The 21622-nt window shown below is 42.4% G+C and overlaps 1 long non-coding RNA gene across 1 annotated transcript; it reads right to left on the reverse strand.

Annotated features, from left to right (window-relative positions):
- Positions 1-1727: 1727 nt before the first annotated feature.
- LOC122465091 lies at positions 1728-2554 on the reverse strand. Its single transcript, XR_006289655.1, has 3 exons — positions 2503-2554; positions 2293-2399; positions 1728-1915 (listed from the first exon to the last, which is right to left on the reverse strand). It is a non-coding gene; the product is annotated as an uncharacterized LOC122465091 (long non-coding RNA).
- Positions 2555-21622: the final 19068 nt, after the last annotated feature.

The following is a 21622-nucleotide window of genomic DNA, read 5'->3' on the forward strand; positions in this document are numbered from 1 at the left end:
CCAAAGCACCTTCATATCTGAATAATGTCCAAGTTTCAATCACATCAGCTGCCAACACTGTCATCCTGTAGAATATCAACTCAAGGTCTCATTCCTTCTCTCCAAGGCACTCAGTAGCCTGGTCCCCACAATATGTGGATTACCTAAAACTCTGGCACGGCAACTGTGGTCCATAACTTTGCTCCTGAGGCACAATGGACTTTTTCAGCACAAAGGTAAACATCATCTTTGCAGGAAACAGACGTTTCTTAGGGCTGGTCGGAGACTGTGGAATGAACTCCAACAGGTACTAAGGATCATCCCAAACCTCACCACCTTCAAACACACACATAGGACCATGTGCATAAAGCAAATACGAACCAGCCTACCGAAACAAAACACTACACTGTGCACGCAGTTCTCCCCCTACAGGAACAGGATTAGAGAGTACAAATCACACATGACAGGTGTTAGCCGCTTTGCTTAATGCACTACTGGAAGGTGCTCCGAAATTATGGTGATGCAGGTGGTTTAAGAACCTATATAGAATAGAATCAAATCTTGGGTTGCATCCAAACCAGATCTTGAGAACAGGTCCCTTCCACTTCTGGATCTAAACTTAAAGTGCAGGTTCCAATGCACAGACTTGAAGTTCTGGACTTGGACATTTCAGGGTCACTATTCAAGGCGGGGTCTCAGATTTCAAGCCCCTGTTCACTCATCTATAATTTTACATATAAATCATAAGTAAAAAAGACTTACTACTCTGAGTTTGCACTTCTTCTGTTTGCCTTGTTTGCATAAGCATACTTCTTCCGAGATCTCTCAGCAACCTATGGGCTCAAAGTCAGATATTTGCCCAGCAAAATGGAAGAGTTCTGCTTGGATTTTTTGCTTCTTTGTTGCTTTTTTTATTATTATTATTGTTTGTTTGTTTCCTTGCTTGTTCTCATTTTCAAGGGAAACAGAAGATTGGAGGTGAAAGAGCAAAAGGTTTTGCTTCTCTAACAAAAACAGGTGAGTTTTTCCTGGATTCAATGAAAGACTGCATTTTTATGTAGTTATTTGCAGCTCTAGTTACACATATAATTAAAAAAGAGAATCGATTCCTTTATGTCATAGAATCATAGAATATCAGGGTTGGAAGGGAACCTCAGGAGGTCATCTAGTCCAATGCCCTGCTCAAAGCAGGACCAATCCCCAACTAAATCATCCCAGCCAGGGCTTTGTCAAGCCTGACCTTAAAAACTTCTAAGGAAGGAGATTCCACCACATCCCTAGGTAATGCATTCCAGTGTTTCACCACCCTCTTAGTGAAAAAGTTTTTCCTAATATCCAACCTAAACCTCCCCCACTGCAACCTGAGACCATTACTCCTCGTTCTGTCATCTGCTACCACTGAGAACAGTCTAGATCCATCCTCTTTGGAACCCCCTTTCAGGTAGTTGAAAGCAGCTATCAAATCCCCCCTCATTCTTCTCTTCCGCAGACTAAACAATCGCAGTTCCCTCAGCCTCTCCTCATAAGTCATGTGTTCCAGTCCCCTAATCATTTTTGTTGCCCTCCGCTGGATGTTTTCCAATTTTTCCACATCACAACTGCTTTTGTAGAAGAAAGAATGAATAGAAAGGAAGGTCCATATAGTGCAGACAGGGCATATAGCTACCCCCCCCCCCCCCCGCCCAAAACTCAACCTTAACCATTAGATTAATAAAAATACTGCAAATTAAGATGTTAACATACCTGGTACAGAGCGCTACAGTTAAGCCACAGTTCTTTCTTCTGGTTTAAGTCTAAGTGTGGGTGAGAGCTGATAGGCCTTGATCCTGTAATTGGTTGTGTGGGGTGAATTGATGCATCCATGAAACCAGTGGGACTCCACACAGGTCAGCAGTCTGCCAGCATGCTTCCGGTTACAGAATGAAAGCCTAATTACCTATATACATGCAAAAGGCTATTCTTCACTATGTATTTTACCAAGTTTGAACACATCCGTGAAGAACTGAGTTAGCCAATATGATGCTGACTGGTACAAATTGTGCTGAACATCATGTCAGCTAATTGTAATTAGATACTGTAGAGCTGAGCACTAAACTGCAATAGGGTTTAATCACAATTAGTGGAATGAGATATGTCCTTCTGTCATGATCATAGGGTTACCTGCACCTCTGACCCCTTTCTTGATATCTGTGAGTGCACCGCCCTCTGGTATGAGGCCCCATTCCTTTATCTTCCCTGGGGTGAAATCCCACAATTCTTGTGCTCTTAGACAGGGCCGTGGGCTATAGTCCCCTGTGTATCCACCGTGCTTACCCAGCAGGCCTGACTGGACTCAGTATCTGTAGTTCTTCCCCTTGGGAGCTATGACCAGTGATGAATACAGTGACTTCAAAAGGTCTTCTTAAACCAGACTATTTAATCTTAATAGTTGGAACAAGAAAAAGCACAAAAGAAGAGGTTTTAAACCAATAAACAGGCTACACAGGTCTGTATAACCTAAAGGCTTAGGTAAGCCTATCTTACCCCAGACTCCTGACCTATGGAGTCTGCATGTCATCTGAGTGTCAGTCTGTTCCCCAACAGTCTCTGCCTTTTGAATCTCCTGCCTGGCCCCTCCCCTTTTAAATCCAATCAAAGTTCTTTGTTCTCTTCTGTGTCTCCGGAGCCTGGTTAGACCAGTTCTGTCAGCTAGGCACAGTATTTTAGCTCTCCATTGTCTCTTATCCCTTGAAGTGTTTACCAGAATCTACCCTTCCTGGGTATATTTCCTGACACACCTGCAAGTAAATTAACTCAATAGCTGTGTACAGTAATCATTACAATAACCCAATTAACTGTAGCTGGATCAGGGCTATAGAGGTGAGTGCCCAGGGTCTCACTCTCATCCTGAAGATCTCTCTTAAGCCCCTGTGTCCTCAGACAGGCCTAAGCCCAGTCCCCACCTACCGCTGACCCCCTTTTGACTCTGAGCATTTGTGAGTAAGAGAGCAGATGCACAGTGGGCTGGACTTTCTATTGCTCAGTGCAGAGGTCTCTACTAGAACGGAGCAGTAACTTCAGCTTCCATTCTGTGGGAAATTTTGCATCTCTTATTTCCACCCCTCAAATATGGTTTCAGATCAGAATAAAGAGTCCGAAATGCCAGAATTTTCAATGGAATAAACTTTTTTTAAAAAAAGTTTGAAAGAAGCAAAATGGAATTCTTCAGAAATTTCCATCTGGCTAGCTGGCTCCCCACTCTCCCTGGCAGCCTTTCTAGCCAGCTGGTGGGGAGGTGCTGTTCCCAGCCACCCTGCCTCCCCCACAGTTGGCTAGCGGGGCTGTGAGGTAGGCTGGGGAACCAGCCAGCCAGCCCACCTGGGGTTTCTTTCTAAAATTTCAGTGGAATTTGACATGTTCCCATAGATTCTGTGGAATCAGCACTTTCTGCCAGAAAACTGTTCTGTCAGGAAAATTTCTATCAGCTCTAGTCTAAACTTACTATTATGTAACCACCTCGTCCCAAATATAGCCTCTGCACAGACTTGTGGGGGGGCATAACTTGGAGCTAGGATGTCCACTTGAGAGATGATAGATGTCCTCTAATTGACTTCAGCCTTCCTTGATTTGGAGCTACTGGATTTTGCTTGATACCTCGTGAACTCAGCCACCAACAATTGATGTCTCCTGAACCCAGCTGACCTTAACTCAACCATCCCTATCAAATGCATTCCTAATGCAGCTGTCCTCCAGAGAGCACTTATAAACTCCCCATATGTTCCAATAATACATTTTTCACTTGGATAACTCAGAAATGGATGAAGCTAAAAACATCAAACTTGGCTGGTTTTGTACAAATCATTCACACTTCAAAGTAAAGCCAAATATGAAGAAAATTTAGCTTGGTAGCTTTAATCACAAATGAAATATTGTGTATATAGTTACATTCAGTATTTGTTTATCAGTTGTGTCCTTAATTGGGATGATGATAATAAATGGATCCTCAAATGTGTGTAACTAAGTGGATATAAATATTCTCATATACACTTGCAAAACTACCACTTAAAATGCTCATAATTTAAAAACTAGTGAACAGATTATCTTCAAACTTGATGATTTTTTTAAAGTATTAGAGACTTAATAATTGAGCTAAGTTTTAAGTTTCTGACTTTAGTTGGTTTAGAGTTACCTGAGAACAAATTTTCCTCATCTGATCCTTTGAAAGAGGTTTATTTTTTCATTTTCAGATTATTCAGAAATGGCTGAATTGATTTTATTGAAATTTACTAGATCCTTCCCTTCCCCACCCCTACTCCTCCTTTGAGTTGAGATCACGCCTATGAAACTTGAGCCCAATATAAATTTGAGAAAACTATCATGGCAGTGGGGGGTGGACGGCAGGGTGCTTGGGCTTCTATTCATTACAAAATTTTACCATGGTTGCACATGGTTGTAAGTCAAATGATAGAGGTCTGTGCTGTGGTCTGAAGGTTGAGGATTCAAACTCTGCTGATGACCCATGTGGAAGCTCCTCTGGCTACAGCTGATAGAATTTGTTGATAGAAAGGTCCCTCTTGGCTTAAAATCTATCCCTGAATTAGCTTATAGGATGCTGTCCAGGACTTTGCAGTCATTGTAGACAGATTTGCAGCTGCCTGTAATAATTCTGAATAATTTTGGTTCCTGATTGAGCAGAGGGTAATGTGGAGGAGAAGCAGAATGGCCAGTAATACAATTTAAAACAGGGAATTGATGGTAAAGAAGAGTCAGCTGGGGTAGCCAGCATATGGGGCTTTTGATTCAAGAGACGTTTTTTGTGCGTGGGAGGTAGGAATTTTTTGACAAGTGATCATCTTTACTGCCCATTAATACTATTGCTTGCTTGTACGGCTATCTTTAGTTGTAAAATATACATTTTATTGGCTAAACATCTTGAAATGAGAAAACAGAGACACGTCTCCAATAATGAAAGCCCCCAGAGATCTGTGCATGTTTCCCAATTCCAAAATGTTTTCTGTACCTATGGCTATAATTTACCTGTGTTTCCTCTGGCTGTAAGTGGGAGGCAGTGGAGGTTTGCAATATCTCCCTACGCTGTTTTATTTTGTTTCTTGACTTTCACAGCATGCAGGCTGCCTTTTAAGTTCAGCATAAACAAAACACCTGCTTTGATTAATCATACTAGACACTGTGACGACACTAAAGAAAAAATACCCTGATCTCATTGCAGTGAGAATGCATTTGTGCAACTCTTCTTACCCAGGTTATTTTCACCACTGTTGACAAAAGAACTGTGTGGGGAAAACAGATGCTGTTCCTGCCTCCACATCAAGCTTCACTGGCATTCCCCATAAAGTACTTGGAAGTGACACCACGGTATATTTTTCTATGCACACAGACACAGACACAGACACAGACACAGAGAGAGAGAACACAGGCACTTTGAAATAGCAGATCATTCTCTTACTATTATCACTGTAGCCTTGATCCTTCAAGCCCTTGACAGGTGAATAGGAGGCAGGGCAGCACCGTTGTGAGCAGATGTTACAGATGGGGACAAATGAGGTTAAGTTCTAGGATCAGAATATTCAGTCCTGGACGCCTAAAATTAAGCCCCTAAATCCATATATTGACCCTTATAAGTGGCTCAGATGCTGAGCTCCTGGACTCCTATTGACTTCAACAGGAGCTGCAAATACTCAATGTGACACATATTGCGACCCCATACAATATCTTTGGGGACCATATTGTATTAAGTCTATGAATGGTTTATGTATGATTGTGTTTTGCTCAATGGTAGACTAATACAAATGAGACAAGACACTGTACAACATATCAGGTAAGGGTAGATTGTGTGGGTGGGGGAAGAGATCTTGGATGAAAAGAGGAAGGCAAGAGGGATTGCCTTTTATTGGAGGGGTGCATTTTATGAAAAGTTTTGCAGGAGAAGAGAGAGGGTTTGGTGGACAAAAAGGAGGAGCTGAGAGTGGCATACAAATGCAAAACTGTGAATAGTAAGCAAAGTGAGAAGTAAAGCAAAAGCACTGGAAGATGTATGGTGACTGATGACTATACTGGTTATATTGAAGCATAGAAAACTCATCATAGCAATGACATATGCACATTTTTGCTCAACCGTTCACATTGGAAGTGTGACAGATCTTGAATTAAATGGCAGCATAAAAGCTAACCTCCCAAAATATAATAGGGTTAGAAGAGGCGCTGATTCTACAATCAAGAATGACATGATCTGGATGAAAATGTTGAATGATTAAGCAACTGAGATATAAAGATAAGAAAAACAGCATATGGTGAACTGCCTGCTTCTGCAATATGGTGATATCCTCAAAATCCAGGGTTTAATGTTCAATTAATTTCTAGTTAGGAATGTTACACTCCAGGGATAAAGAGATTTATTTACAAGCACACATTGCAAAGTTTACCAAACTCCCCTGATGTAACTGTGAATGAACTGGAAAATGGGCTTTTTCCTCATAAACAGCATTAATATAGAGCCATGAATAGGTACAAACTGATCAACAGTACAGCTGTTATGCCTGATTGGCCCTGCTTTCTCATGGCAGAAGCAGAGGTATTTATGTGGTTTCCACTACACCTATTTATACAATAGCTTCGCACTTGGTGATCTACCCCCTACTCAATTTTTGAAAGACACTAAAAGAAAATATAAGGAATGTTATTTGTTCATTCCAACCTTATGTCCACAACATTGTAAATGTGAAATTCAATCAAAACTATGCCAAGTCTGATTTTGCTTTCAGTTACATGGCTGTAAACCCATTAGTTTTACATGGCTGTAAACCCATTAACTTCAGTGAAGCTACTCCTGATTTACACCAATTTAACAAAGCAAAATCTGGCCCTGTGTTCTTCTTGACAAATTAATTCATTTTGGGGAGGGTGGGGCAGTACTTGTTTTAATTCAAAGAAAGTTCATCTTCCTGATGGATGGAAGGAACAAGGTCGAAGCTACAGGAGAGATGCCAAGGAAAGCACCCTCTGGTGCTGTCTCAGATGAATCAGAGGGTACTGCTGGGAGTCAGTGTGTGTGTACCAAGTAGCTAATGGAGGCAGCACAGCAGAAGAAGGTGCAACGTATTTTAGAAGTGAGGAGACTCCCCTCATTAGAGGGCAACTTGCCATTTTGTTGGAGGGCAACACACTCAGATTTATTAACTCCTTGTGAACACGCTCAGATTTATTAAAGTGAGCAGCACTGATCTTTGCAGAGGAAATCCGAAGTCTCAAACTGCTCTTTGTTGGAGGCTTCATAGAATCATAGAATATCAGGGTTGGAAGGGACCTCAGGAGGTCATCTAGTCCAACCCCCGCTCAAAGCAGCACCAATCCCCAATTCATCTCTGATTAGGGGGAGCTGCTCTCTGTAAGAAAGTCTCAAACTGCCTTTCTCCCCCCACCCCACCCCCATATCTGCTTCTCTGACTCCTAAAGGCCAGGGAAAGAAGGGAGGCAAAACGCCCAGACACTCACCCTCAGCAGCCCTCCAGGAATCTTTTGTCAATTTCAATGGTAGAAAGTAAAATTGACAAGAGTCTTTCAGGACAGCAGCCTTCATTTCAATTTTCCCCAATGGAAAATCAGAACTTTTAGGCCAAACAATTTTTATTTGGGAAAATGTCAGTTTAGCAAAAAGGGCATTTTTCATCCGACAAATCATTCTGACAATTTTCAACCAGCCCTCCTCATCACTCGACGCTTACATTACACCCCAGCTTCAGAGACCACAAAGCGTTGATAAATTCCTTGGTTAAACCTGAGAGACTGAGATTGAGACTGTTTTGTCAGGTGGCAGAGCATTAACCTGTATATTTATGTGTTGGAGACCAGACACATTATACTGTTGCTGGGGATGTGTATGGGTGACGCCCCAAAGGGACTCCCTTCCTTTGAATCATCTCTGATACTCATAAAGGGCTTGCCCCTGCTTAGATAGAGGTGTTTAATTGTCAAGTGCAGTATTCATTCCTAAGGGTTAACTCCTGCCTCCCCAAGGTGCTTGGAGCCAGAGACAAGTGGGGTTCTCACAGGCGCATAACCAGGAACTTGGGAAACACTTAAATCAACTCCAGGTTTCCCTCACCACATGTGCTATATAAAAGTTTGGTGGCCTGTGTCACCATGAGGATTTCCCTGTGAATGTTAGTGTAACAAGTATGCAATGTTGTTGTGGCCGTGTTGGTCCCAACATATTAGAGAGACAAGGTAGGTGAGTAATAGAGAAGCGCAGTTGGAAAAGTAACTCAGATACTTTCCTGATGAACTGTTTTTTTCCTCTAAATGGACAACCTATCCTAAATTCTCAATTACTGAGGGACAATCTTCACTCACTGATATATTTTGCTTTCCGCCACCAACTCTCTGTATATCTTTTTTCATGTGTAATGTACCCGAATGCATGGATGCTAAATATCTAATCTAAACTGTATTCTTAAATTCATTCACCTAAATTTGGGTTATTGCTGATGTTACGAATTATACCTGATAGGACACGCACACAAATGCTACGAATTACACCTGGTAGGACACGCACACAAATGCTACGAATTACACCTGGTAGGACACGCACAGTTCGAATCTAGGCTGAGGCACATAAACAAAGTCCACAACTGCCGAGTTCCCAAAAAACACCAAATTTATTACCCTCGAGCGTGGTGCCCCCCTGCTAGCCAGGAGGGGACCCCAAATACAGATTATACAAAGGTTATATACTTTTTAGCAAAGCATGTTGCCCTCGTGCAACGGAAACCTTAGTTTCACAAGTTTCACAATACACAAACCCTTTTCTTATCTACCACCTATCCCTGCTTGGTGCATTCCTCGTGCTAAAGTAGTATGTTAATTACACAGCATGGTCCTAAAGCCATGCATCAGTAACTTTTATTATCAGGATGGGAGGCCTCACATCAAAGGCCAGGAGATAGGGAGTTAGGGACTGACAAAAAAACAGATACTGGGAGTCAAGGCAGGCTGGAGACAAGGAAGAGGATTTTCACAGGAATGCAGTATCTAAGGAACACGTCTCCTGGTGCATGATGTGCTTGCTTTTAGACAATGGTGGGTCCCAAACCAAAATGGAGTCACATGTGCTAACTTTTCCTTAACACTGATTATGCACTATAAGTATTTTATTACTTTAAAAACAAACTTTGTATTTGTGGATAATCTAAGCACTATACCCAGATGTAGACACTCTTTTCTCAACCTATGTATTATATATTTTTTTTAACATTAGCGTTAATAAAATTTTTAAATCTTTTATTGGACTAACGTCTCTTGGTGAGAGAGACAAGCTTTTGAGCCCCAATAGCAGCTATGTGGGTGAAAGCAGACAATCACTGCACTTGCAAATGAACTCGCACAAGAAAATGATAAAAGACAAAAACACCTCATCACCTATAGGTGAACACTTTTCAGAAAGCAAGCAAGCAAGCTCATCCTCAAAGAAAACCTGCAAAACACTTTCAAAAGAAGAGCCTGGTAGCTTAAATTTATAACTTTGCTAGACACTAAAAATCACAGACTGAACAGAGACACTGGATTTATGGCTTATTATAACAATCTATAACCCACTAACAATCCCCCTAAGTCTCCCATCTTGGTCAACTGCTTTCCTCCCTACGACTGGAAGGGTGTCAATGGGCCACTTTACCTTGAATGGTCCCTTGAAATATGTGTTAATTACTTACACTAAACAGTCTGTTCCACCTTATATTTATCTGTAACACTCTGGCCATGTCCACACTAAGTTTTGTCAGCATACAGCCACCACGGTTATTACATCACTCGTGTGTGTCCACACTAGGATCCTAGAGTTGGCGGTATCTGTCCTCACCAAGAGAGCTTGTTTCAATGTAGAGTGCAGTGCACTGTGGGTAGCTTTCCCACTGTGCAACTCACCCCCGTGCAGCGCAGGGTATTTTAGGAAGTTTTTGCAATGCCTCATGGGCCGAAATGAGTCACACAGGGGTGACTGGGAGCATGATTACAACATCCCATAATGCAGTGTTCTCCATCCCATAATTGCATCTGTACCCCATAATATTTAATGCCTCTTTTCAAAATCCTGCAAACCCACACGTCCCTTGCTGCTATCCACCATCTCCAACAGAAGCATGGAGCCTGTACAGCTCTGCACTATTGTGATGCACTATTGTTATGAGCACGGGCCACTTGATCCTGCAGTATTTGCAGAGGCGCAAGCGACACTACAGGGAACATGATGATTCCTTGGACGCTAGATTGCAGTGGGACAGAGAAAGAAACAATGCAGAGTTGTTGGGAGCAGCTTCAGGTGGTGGGGCGGAGTTTTGGGCCCGAGAAACAAGCACCAACTGACGAGCAGCGGCTGCAGAACTTTCGGATGCACAAGGCCACAGTCCTGGATCTGTGTGCTGAGCTCGCCCCAGCCCTCCAGCACAGTGACACCAAAATGAGAGCTGCACTGACAGTGGAGAAGCAAGTGGAAATCGCACTATGGAAACCTGCAACACCAGATTGCTACCAATCAGTCAGGAATAAATTTGCAGTTGGGAAATCCATCACAGGGGCTGTTCTGAGGCAAGTGTGCAGGGCCATTAATTGCCTCCTGCTACAAAGAACTGTGACTCTAGGCAATGTTCAAGCCATAGTGGATGGTTTTACAGCAATGGGATTTCCACACTGCAGTGGAGCAGGACTGTTCAAAAAGCTGCAAGCAGGGATTTTCTTTTCCGGCCGGCAGATTACACTGGCGATGTTGAAATGCCAACAGTGATCATGGGAGACCCATCCTACTCCTTGCTCCCCTGGCTCATGAAGCCATACACCGACCACCTCAACTGCACCAACGAATGATTCAGTTACAGGCCGAGCAGGTGCAGAATGACAGTAGAATGTGCCTTTGACCGTTTGACGGGTCGCTAGAACTGTCTACTCATGAGATTGGACGTCAGTGAAATAAATATCCCAATAGTTATAGAGCCTGCTGTGTGCTTCAGAATATCTGTGAAGCAAAGGGAGGAAAGTTTCTGCCAGGTTGCAGGGCTGAGGTGGAATGGCTGTCTGCTGATTTGGAGCAGCCAAATACTAGAGCTATAAGAAGAGCTCAGCACAGAACGAAATGGCTCAGGGAGACTTTGAAAGACCATTTTAATAGTGAGCCAGAGTGGTGTGTGTTGCTGTAGTATGCCCTGCCTGTCCTTGCTCTTTTGCAGCTCAGTATGGACCCTTTGGTGAGTAGTGTGTGGGGAGTAAAATGACATTGCCAATGCACCTATTAATACTGTCTGTGAATGACGTCATCACCACCCAGCATATGTTGTGATCTAATAAAGATGAATTATGTTTCCAAAAGCAGAATTTTACTCCATAACAAAGGAAACAGAAGAACATGTATAACTTAATAAAAATAAACTAAGGGAAAAGAAGTTATGAAGGGGAAAGTGTCATTTCCATTTCAGATCCATGTCCACCAATATGCATGTCTTTCACAGGTCAGTGTATGTGCGGCTGTGAATATCTTTAATGTCCCCAGGGGTGGAGTGGTAGGGATAGTGCAGCGACACCTGACACCATGGGGAATATTGAGGGGAGGGGGCGTAGCAAAGTCTCAATATGTTGTTCTCTATGGGCTGCAGAGGTAGGCAAGCATGGGATTGTTGAACCCGCAGGTCCACCAGAGTGTGAAGCATCTCTGTTTGCTGTCTGAGAAGCACAAGCATCTGCTGATGCACAAGCACAAGCATCCCTCTCCTTTTCCTGTGCCTTTCTCCTCTCCACTCTATCCCTGTCCATGCTGTCAGCAAGGGTGATCCTCCAAGCCCTGTGCTCAGTATCTGAAGCAGCGGAGGCTTGCAGGATCTCTTGGAACATGTCATCCAGAGTCCTCTTCCTTCTCCTTATCTGGCTCAGTCATGTCACTGGTGTAGATGGAGAGAGGTAAGCTTCTTTGCATCGACCTAACTCTGTAGTGTAGACCAGCCCTCTGAGTAAATTTCTCAGACATGAAGAAGAGTTGATCTGTGTAGCTCAAAAGCTTGTCTCTCTTGCCAACAGAAGTTGGTCCAATAAAAGACATTACCAACCCACCTTGTCTCTCAGTGTAACAACTACACAGCTAGGACATACTGTTAACAGTGCCAGGGACAACTATGGTGATGCACAGTAGAGGGATGCAGCTTTCTTTCCACATCATTTCTTGATTTAGTCCTAAGTGGAGCACAGGATCTGGCCAAGAAGTGAATATAGCTAAACCACTCATAATGTAATTAAATTTAACATCCTTGTGGGAGGAGGATACCAAAGAAGCATTTAACTTCAAAAAGGAGAACTACACAAAAATGAGAAAGCTAGTTACCTGGAAAATAAAAGGGGATAGTCACAAGCATGAAATGCCTGCAGGCTGCATGGAAACTTTCAAAAATAAAGGCTCAAATTAAAGGTATGCCCCAAATACTAAAAAAAAGCAAGAGGGCCAAAAAAAAATGCCACCATGGCTAAACAACAGTGTGAAAAAGATGGTTAGAGGGAAAAAAAATCCTTTCAAAATTGGAAGTTAAATCCTACTAAGGGAAACAGAAAGGAACATAAACCCTGGCAAGTCAAGAGTAAAAATACATTAGGCAGGCCAAAAAAGAATGTGAAGAGCAATTAGCAAAAGACCCAAAAAACTAACAGCAAAAGAAATTTTAAGTACAGCAGAAGCAGGAAGTCTGCCACACAATCATTGGGGCCACTGGACAATCAAGGTGCTCAAGGAGTGCTCCAGGAAGACAAGGCCTTTGCGGAGAAGACAAATGAATTATTTGCATTGGTATGTACTTCAGAGGATATAAGGGAGATTCACACATCTGAGCCATTCTTTTTAGGTAACAGATCTGAGGAACTGTCCCAGAATGAGGTGTTGATACAGGAGGTTTTGGAACAAATTGATAAATTAAACAGTAATAAGTCACCAGGACCAGGTGGTATTCACCCTAGAGTTCTGAAGGAATTCAAATATAAAATGGCAGAACTATTACTGTGGCATGTAACCTATCATTTAAATCAGCCTCTGTATCAGATGACTGGAGGATAGCTAATGTAAACTCCAAATTCTATAAAAGGCTACAGAAGTGATCCTGGCAATTACAGACTGGTAAGCCTAACTTCAGTACAAGCAAACTGGTTGAAACTATAGTAAAGAACAGAATTATCAGACACATATGTGAACACAATATTTTGTGCATATGTCAACATGGCTTTTGTAAAGGGAAATCGTGCCTCAACAATTTATTAGAAGTCTTTTAGGGTGTCAGGAAACATGTGGATAAGGGTTGTCCAGTGTATATAGTGGCCTTTCAGAAAGCCTTTGAGAAGGTCCCTCACCAAAGACTCATAAGCAAAGTAAGCTGTCATTGGTCCTCTCATGGATGAGTAACTGGTTAAAAGATAGGAAATAAAGAGAAGGAATAAATGGTCAGTTCTCACACTGGAAAGAAGTACATAACAAGGTCCCCCAAGGATCCTGTACATCATATTCATAAATGATCTGGAAAAAGGGGTAAACAGTGAAGTGGCAAAGTTTGCAGATGATACGAAATTACTCAAGATAGTTATATCCAAAGCAGACTGCAAAGAGTTACAAAGGGATCTCACAAAACTGGGTAACTGGGCAAGAAAACGGCAGATGACATTCAATGTTGATAAATGCAAAGTAATGCACATTAGAAAACACGATCCCAACTATATATACAGAATAATGGGGTCTAAAATTAGCTGTTACCATTCAAGAAAGAGATCTTGGAGTCATTGTGGAAAACATGTGCTCAATGTGCAGCAGCAGTCAAAAAAAGCTAACAGAACTTTAGGAATTATTATGAAAGGGATAGTAATATGACAGAAAATATCAGAATGCCACTATATAAATGCATGGTACACCCACACCTTGAATACTGCACGCAGTTCTGGTCACTTCATCCAAACAAAGTTATATTATAATTGGAAAAGGTACAGAGAAGGGAAAGAAAAATTATTAGGGGTATGGAACAGTTTCCATATGATGAAAGATTAAAAAGACTGAGAATGTTCAGTTTGGAAAAGAGATGGCTAAGGGGGGATATGATAGAGGTCTATGAAATCACGAATGGTGTGGACAAAGTGAATAAGGCAGTGCTATTAACTCCTTCACATAACACAGGAACCAGGGTCACTCAATTAAATTAATAGGCAGCCAGTTTAAAACAAACAAAAGGCAGTACTTCTTCACACAATGCACAATCAACCTGTGGAACTCATTGCCAGGGGATGTTGTGAAGGTCAAAAGTATAACTGGGTTCAAAGAAGAATTAGATAAGTTCCTGGAGAGTAGGTCTATTGATAGCTATTAGCCAAGATGGTCAGGGATGAAACCTCGTGTTCTGGGTGTCCCTAAGCCTCTGACTGTGAGATGCTGGGACTGGATGACAGGGGACGGACCATTTGATAATTTCCCTTTTCTGAACCTTCCCTCTGAAGCATCTGGCATTGGTCACTGTTGAAAGACATGATGCTGGGCTAGCTGGACCATTGTTCTGACCCAGATTGTGTTCTTATCATGCTGGTCCCTCTCCACAGGCCACTGCAGAGAAGTGTGGGGCCATGGCAAAAGACAATATTTATCTGGCCCACATTAACGGTTAGGGGGATTTTAGAGCCTTAAGGAAAGGAGGCCTTTTCTGCACTCTGGCAATGAGTGGGAACAAATTAATTTTGATCCCCAAACAACTGGTAATCACTTTTCCTGGTACCCAAAAGGTGGGTCAGGGCTACCCATTTATTTGCAACAATCTTAGGAGCCACAAGTACCATAAAAAAACCCTACAGACAATTTTGATTCCAAACTGAATTTACATGATTTATAGGAAGTACTAAAAAGACCCCTATTTCACTTCATGAGTCACCTCATTATGGTGCAGCTATTTGACTAGGCAGACTGCAAGGACCACTGTAAATATCTCACCAATCTCACATCTTTCTGTTTGAAAGAGAATGAGAAATTATGAAAATTGTGTATTTTAGGAAAATTTCTGTTCCTAAAAGAGCAGCTTACGTTTCATGGGCTCTATAGTGCTTGACTCCAGAGCACATCTATTTCCAATCCCTCTTCATATACCAAGTACTGATTGCTTTGTCTGAATGTACAATTATAGGGTATAATTGTCACTGAAAATGTATGATTGTGGTGACCTTAACTTTATAGACACTAGACAGACTATATTAGCAAAAAGTCTTCCATTTACAGTCTACCCTTTCATTTGTGGAGTAAGAATCTTTAAAAACCAAAAATAAAAACTCGTATAAAATTAATACCAGAATCAGTGATCTTTCCATTTCAGATGAGTTTACATCTCACAGTATCCTCATACTTAAAAACATTAGGGGCTCAAATTGCTATTCCACAGAACTTAATGCCCATGAAGGGAAGAGAAGCAAAGGTAGCTTTAAGTACCTTTACTTCTCTTCAAACCCTGGTCAATGGCACAAGTTCGATGTTATCAGTTATTCTATTTTGTGTCAGCTAGAATAGTTCCACGGGACCATTCCACTGGCTGGGAATCAGCAGAACATACCATGCTCCTGTTCAGCCTCCTCCAGCTCTCATTACTCCTTTTCCCACCCACAGAACAGTGGTTCTCCCCACCACTAAACATAAGTACATAAGAACATAAGAATGGCCATACTGGGCCAGACCAAAGGTCCATCTAGCCCAGTATCCTGTCTTCTGACAGTGGTCAATGCCAGAGGGAATGAATGGAAAATGTAATCATCCAGTGATCCATTCCCTGTTGCCCATTCCCAGCGTCTGGCAAACAGAGGCTAGGGACACCATCCCTGCCCATCCTGACTAATAACCATTGATGATCCTATCCTCCAAGAACTTATCTAGTTCTAGGTGGAGGGGTGGTAGGGAAAGAGAAGAAGTGGGTAACTGTCAAAGATCTGGTCAGGCACCATCTTCTGGTTACCCCCCAGATTGCTGTGAGGGGAATCCAAGCTTCTGGATCCCCATGTTTCAAGCCTCCAAATTCTGAATGAAGTCCAGCCACTGTCTCCAATCCTGGGGCCCCGATGCATATTATCAGGGCACAGACCCTTTGTCTAGCACCCCTTTCTAAGAACTGGAACCCACTGTCCAGCTGCCTATCCCCTGGTTCAATTGGACCCCTCAGACTTCCCCATATTTAACAAACTCCCTCTCAGACCCGTTGTGGTTTACCATTTCTCTCTAAGGAGGTTGTGAAGCATCTAACACACCAGAAAACAAACACATTGATGCTCTTTTATACTTAATCATATGATGCCCAGGAGAGTACAGATCATTTAGAAAATAACAAACACCCTAACTGAAATCCCCCTCACTAGCTCATCCTTCCCTGGGAGACCATCTGTGTCAAGTTGGCAGGCAAGCAGGGACCCCTGCCTCATGAAGGTTGTTATATACTAGGTGGCTTCTCCCTCAAGGAATCTTCTTCCCCAGCACCTGGCACCTTCCTCGCTCTCCTGCCCAGTGCTTCCTGTTCCTGTCCATCTCCCTAGTTTATATGTTCTCTTTGCAACACCTGGCTTTCTTTGTTCTGTCTTTTTGTAACTTTCCTCTGCTCCAAAAAACAAACAAGTAAATACCCTCCCCTCAAAGAGGATGGGTAAAACTGGTTCCTCCCTAGGTTAATTTGTATGGTCAAGCACCATCATTAGCATTAAAATATTTTCCATTGTCCCTTATCTGATGTATACTTGCTGAAAGTCCTGTACACAATGGTGGATGAAAGTACCATAGGTTTCCATGATACAGCCCATTTCATGATAATGTCTGAAAAACTTTTCAATAGCAACCAGAATTCATAAGCTGTATGAATCCCCCAAATCATCCCAGTAACATCACTCCTGTCAGGCCCTCTCCCCATCCTGGAGCATCCCCACCTAGCCCAGATATGCCTCCCTTCTTAAACTAGGCTTTAGAGTAGCTTTAAAGTCATTTTGTTCTGCGCTGGCAGCACAGTCAACTTACAGGGGGCCAAGGATCTGTCCCATGGGGCCAAATATGCATATGGTCAGTTTAATGTCATTTCCCACACCTCAAGCAAAAATGGAAAACCTTTTGTTCCCATCTCAAGGGAATTTTGTACCTATGCATCTGTCACAGGGTGGGACAAGTTTCCTTCTCCTTGTCCCTGTTCCCTGTGCTTGGGCTGGCAAAAGAAAGGGACTCAGACATCTCTTGCAGGTGCTTCACCCGTGTTCTTTTATTTACAGTGGCTGTACAGTCCCAATTCCCCCAGCACCGGTCCCAGCTCCGACCCCTCACTGGGTCCTCTGGCCTTTGAGGCTTGTGTCAGCCAGCAGAGAGCCACAACCCTCCTATCCTCCTACCTGGCTAGCCTCTCCTCACTGAGCTCTTCCCTGAGTTTATATTTCTTCCCAGTCATCAACCCAGATGGTTCCACTTGGCTCAGCAGATTACCCTGAGCCTGCCCTCATTAGGGCCTGCAGCTGGGCTCCCGGCTAAGGGTCTTGGCCCACGTAGCTGGCCACCCTACAGGGAAGCAGGGGGAAGGCGGGTCTTTAGCAGGGTATCCAATGGTTTTATACCTCTGCCCTGCGACAGCATCTTACATCTGCTACAATGAGTCACATATTCCGGTATCCATTTCTCTTTAGACTGTCCCATATAAAACATAGTATTGTAGGAACTGGCCCGCTATTACATACATGTGCAACTGACACATCCTCCTTTGATGTTTGAGTTTCATTGACACCATTCCTCTTACATACCAATTCTCAGAACCATGCCCTATACCACACTTATTCTACATCACAATATAGCCAAGAGGTAGGCTTTGAGTTCACTGCAAAAAAGGTGTATTTCATCCAGATCACTATGTTAAGGCAAAGACACCTTTTTATACCGTGAAGATATAGCCTTAGGCTAGGAATGTATTCCAGAGAGAAGAAAGAACAAATGATATTGCTATGTGATTACATGCATGGCTTACAAGATGGCAAAGTTAAGCTTATTTAAGCTACCTTAACAGAAAAATTGAATAGGGAAAGTTGATAGCAATGAATATAAATTAGAAGCTAGGAATTGTAGAAAATTGATAAGGGAAACAAAAGGACACAGTGGGAAGATGTATGGCCAGCAGAGTTGAAGACAACAAGAGTTTAAATATATTAGGAACAAAAGGAATCCAATGGTTTTGTTCCATTACTAGAGGGAAATGGTAGAACTGTCCATAATAATATAGAAAAGGCAGAAGTGTTCATTAAATATTTATGTTCTGTTTGGGAAAAAGCCAGATGATGTATTCATGTCATATGATTATGATGATGAAATACTTTCCATTCCAACAGTAACTCAGGAGGATGTTAAACAGAAACTACTGAAGTTACATATTCTTAAACCAGCAGGTCCAGAAAACTTGCATCTGAGAGTTTAGAAGAGCTGGGTGAGGAGCTCTCTGGTCCATTAATGTTGATTTTCAATATGTCTTGGAACACTGGAGAAGTTTCAAATGACTGGAAGAAAACTAATGTTGTGCCAATATTTTTAAAAGATAAACAGGATGACCCAAGTAATTTTAGGCCTGTAAAGCTGGACAAAATAATGGAATGGCTGATATGGGACATAATTATGACTGAAGTGTGTTTACCAGACAAGTCTGGGAAGTGGGAAAACATGTTTCTTAAAGACAAAGGACAAGTTGACAGCCCTAGGCAGGTGTCATCAAAGATGATGGGCAATCACCTGTCAAATGGCCATTCTTTGGCAAGGAAGGGGGCAGGAACAAATAGATCTGCATCTTGGTAAACAACTGCGTGAAACCACTCCCGCACCACATTCCCTGTTTCCTTGCTCTCAGCTGGAAAGAACTTTATCTAGGGGTCACTCTCAGGAAAATGCATTTCAAAGGGTTCCAGAACTATAAAAGTGAGGGTCAAAAACACCCTAAGTTCTCTCCCTATCCATCTCTCTCTTTTCACCTAAGAAGACAAAAAGAAAACAGCCGTTGGACCTTGAGAGCAGATCCAGAACTGAAACTAGGTCAGCAATGCTACTGAAAACCTATGGCAAGAATTTTCCCTTGAACCATATCTAGTTTGTTAAGTTTAGTATGAGGTAGTGTTTTATCCTTATTTTTCTTGTAACCATCTCTGACTTGAGTGCCTTCATACTTGGACTCACTTAAAACCTCTCTCTTTGTAGTTAAATAAAAAATTTTTATTCTTTAATCAAAATGAATTCAGTGTTATGAACAGTGTGCGTAACTCCATTTAGGGTGGTAACCTGTTGTATCTTGATGCCCTTAGAGGGGCAATGGACCTAATATATCTGGACTGTCTAGGACTGGGCTGGACAGTGCAGAACACATGTCTTTTGGGGAAAATCCGGGCCGGGGAGTCACCATGCAGGTGGTAACCAAGCCTGGAGGAAGCTAGAGTGTGGCTTGTGTTTGCTGACAAGTTGCTGGGGTCAAAGCAGCTGGACCAGGGCTGTGGATATACACAGACACTCAGGGTGTGACCTGCATGCTGCTTGGGAGGAGCCCAGGTCGGGAGCCACATCAGTAAAGCATTATGAGGCACCCCGGGTTGCAGGGCAGGTAATGAAATAGACCTTCACTGGTCTGGATTGCCCCCTGGAATGTCACACCCTGCCCCAAAGAGCTGATAGACTAGGTAAGATCCCACCCTGAGATGGGCAAAGGCAAGAGGCCTGTCACCTGAAAACGCACAATCAGAGCAGTAAGGTGACATAAGTGCAGCTAGCCCTATAACCATGCTGTTGTCACATGCACATTAGGAACTTTGTTGAGACCATCAGTCCATTAGATGGTAGTATCTTTCAGCAAGAGCAATCAGAATTTCCATGTCATTCCTGGCTGTCCAGTGCTCTTCTAAAAGTTTTGTGTATAGCCTGAGAATGTACAAATGTTTTCTGATGGGTCTCTTCGATAACATAAAGTAATAGGTTCCAGTATATTTACCTGTATGCACCACTGGATAGTCACATGCCTGGAGCTACCAAAGCCAGGGCCATAGAGTTAAAGTGGTCAGCTAGGGCACTGCATTTCAGAGGGGGCATAAGCAGCCTCTCTTCTTTCCTGTGCTGTGTTTTAATTTTGCGCTAGCCTTTGGAAAGATACCTTTCCCCCCCCACCAACATACACATCTTGGCTGTTATTCAAGAGCCGCTTCTCTGAGACTCTGGAAATAGCCCTGTCTCTTCTCACGTGACTTGTTCATCGGGGAGTACCATCAAATAAGAAGTTGGGAAGGAAAAGGGAAACAAGCGAAAGATTAGAGAAAAGAGAGAATAAATAAGAAGTTCATAGAGGCAGATCTACAGAAGGCAACAGTGGGAACTAACAAGGGAGAATAAGAAAGCAGTGGTAGGGAGTGGCACCTAGTAAAAGAGGAGGAAAAAGGGATATGAGCCAAACAAATAGGAAGATGGAAAATAAGAGAAAGGCTTCAGGGAAAACAAGAGGAAGAAAACAGAAATACATGTAGAAAAAGAGACAGAAAATTACCAAATGTATTTCAGCTAGATCAAATAACTTAATGATAAAAATACTTACTGAGACGTTGTTTAACAAAAACCAGACATTGGAAGGCCAGGAAATTCTAAATGACATGAATTTGAAAATAATTGCTTGACAATATAGAAATTCAGAGTTTCATACATTGTAAGGCCAGAAGGAACCATTGTGATCATCTAGTCTGACCTCCTGTATAACAAAAGCCACAGAACTGCCCTGAATTAATTCTTGTTCAAAACAGAGCACTCCTTTTAGAAAAAAAAAATCCAATCTTGATTTTAAATTTGCCAGTGATGGAGTATCCACCATGACCGTTGGTCTATTAGATTGAAGAACCCACTATGAACAAATTTCTGTTTCTCATATAGAGACTGTTTTTTGGTGCTGTCTTTGTATAATGCCTAACATTATGGGATTCAGGTCTATGACTAGGGCTCCTAGGCACTACAGTAATATAAATAATAAGCATCTGCAAAATGTATCAGTGGTGGTTTCATGTAAGTAATTACGGACTGTGATCAAATCACCCCTTAACCTTCTCTTTGAGAAGCTAAATAGATTGAGCTCCTTGAGACTTCCACTATAAAGCATACTTTCCAATCCATTCGGAACCTTCTGAACCCTCTTCAATTTATAAACATCCTTCTTGAATTGTGGGCACCAGAACCAGACATAGTATTCTGGAAGTGGTGACACCAGTACCAAATATAAAGGTAATATTACTTCTTTACACCTACTCGAGATTCCCCTATTGATACATCCAAGGATCACATTAGCCTTTTCAGCCACAGTGCCCACTGGGAGCTTATGTTCACCTGATTACCCATCGTGACCCCCTAGTCTCTTTGGAAGTCACTGCTTCCCCAGATAGAGTCCCCCATCCTGTACATACTGCTTACATTCTTTGTTCCTAGATATATTAACTTACATTTGGCTAAATTAAAATGCACTTGTGCTAACTGGCACCAGTATTCAGTGTCATTGCCCTATACTCATTTTCATACAACCACGCAATTCCCTCCTTTCCCTCACCCCTGGTGGGCCATGGTCATCATGGCTGCTGCTGTGAGCACTCTGAAGCAGAA

This window comes from Chelonia mydas, chromosome 3 (genome assembly GCF_015237465.2).
Source record: "Chelonia mydas isolate rCheMyd1 chromosome 3, rCheMyd1.pri.v2, whole genome shotgun sequence".
Taxonomy (NCBI): domain Eukaryota; kingdom Metazoa; phylum Chordata; order Testudines; family Cheloniidae; genus Chelonia; species Chelonia mydas.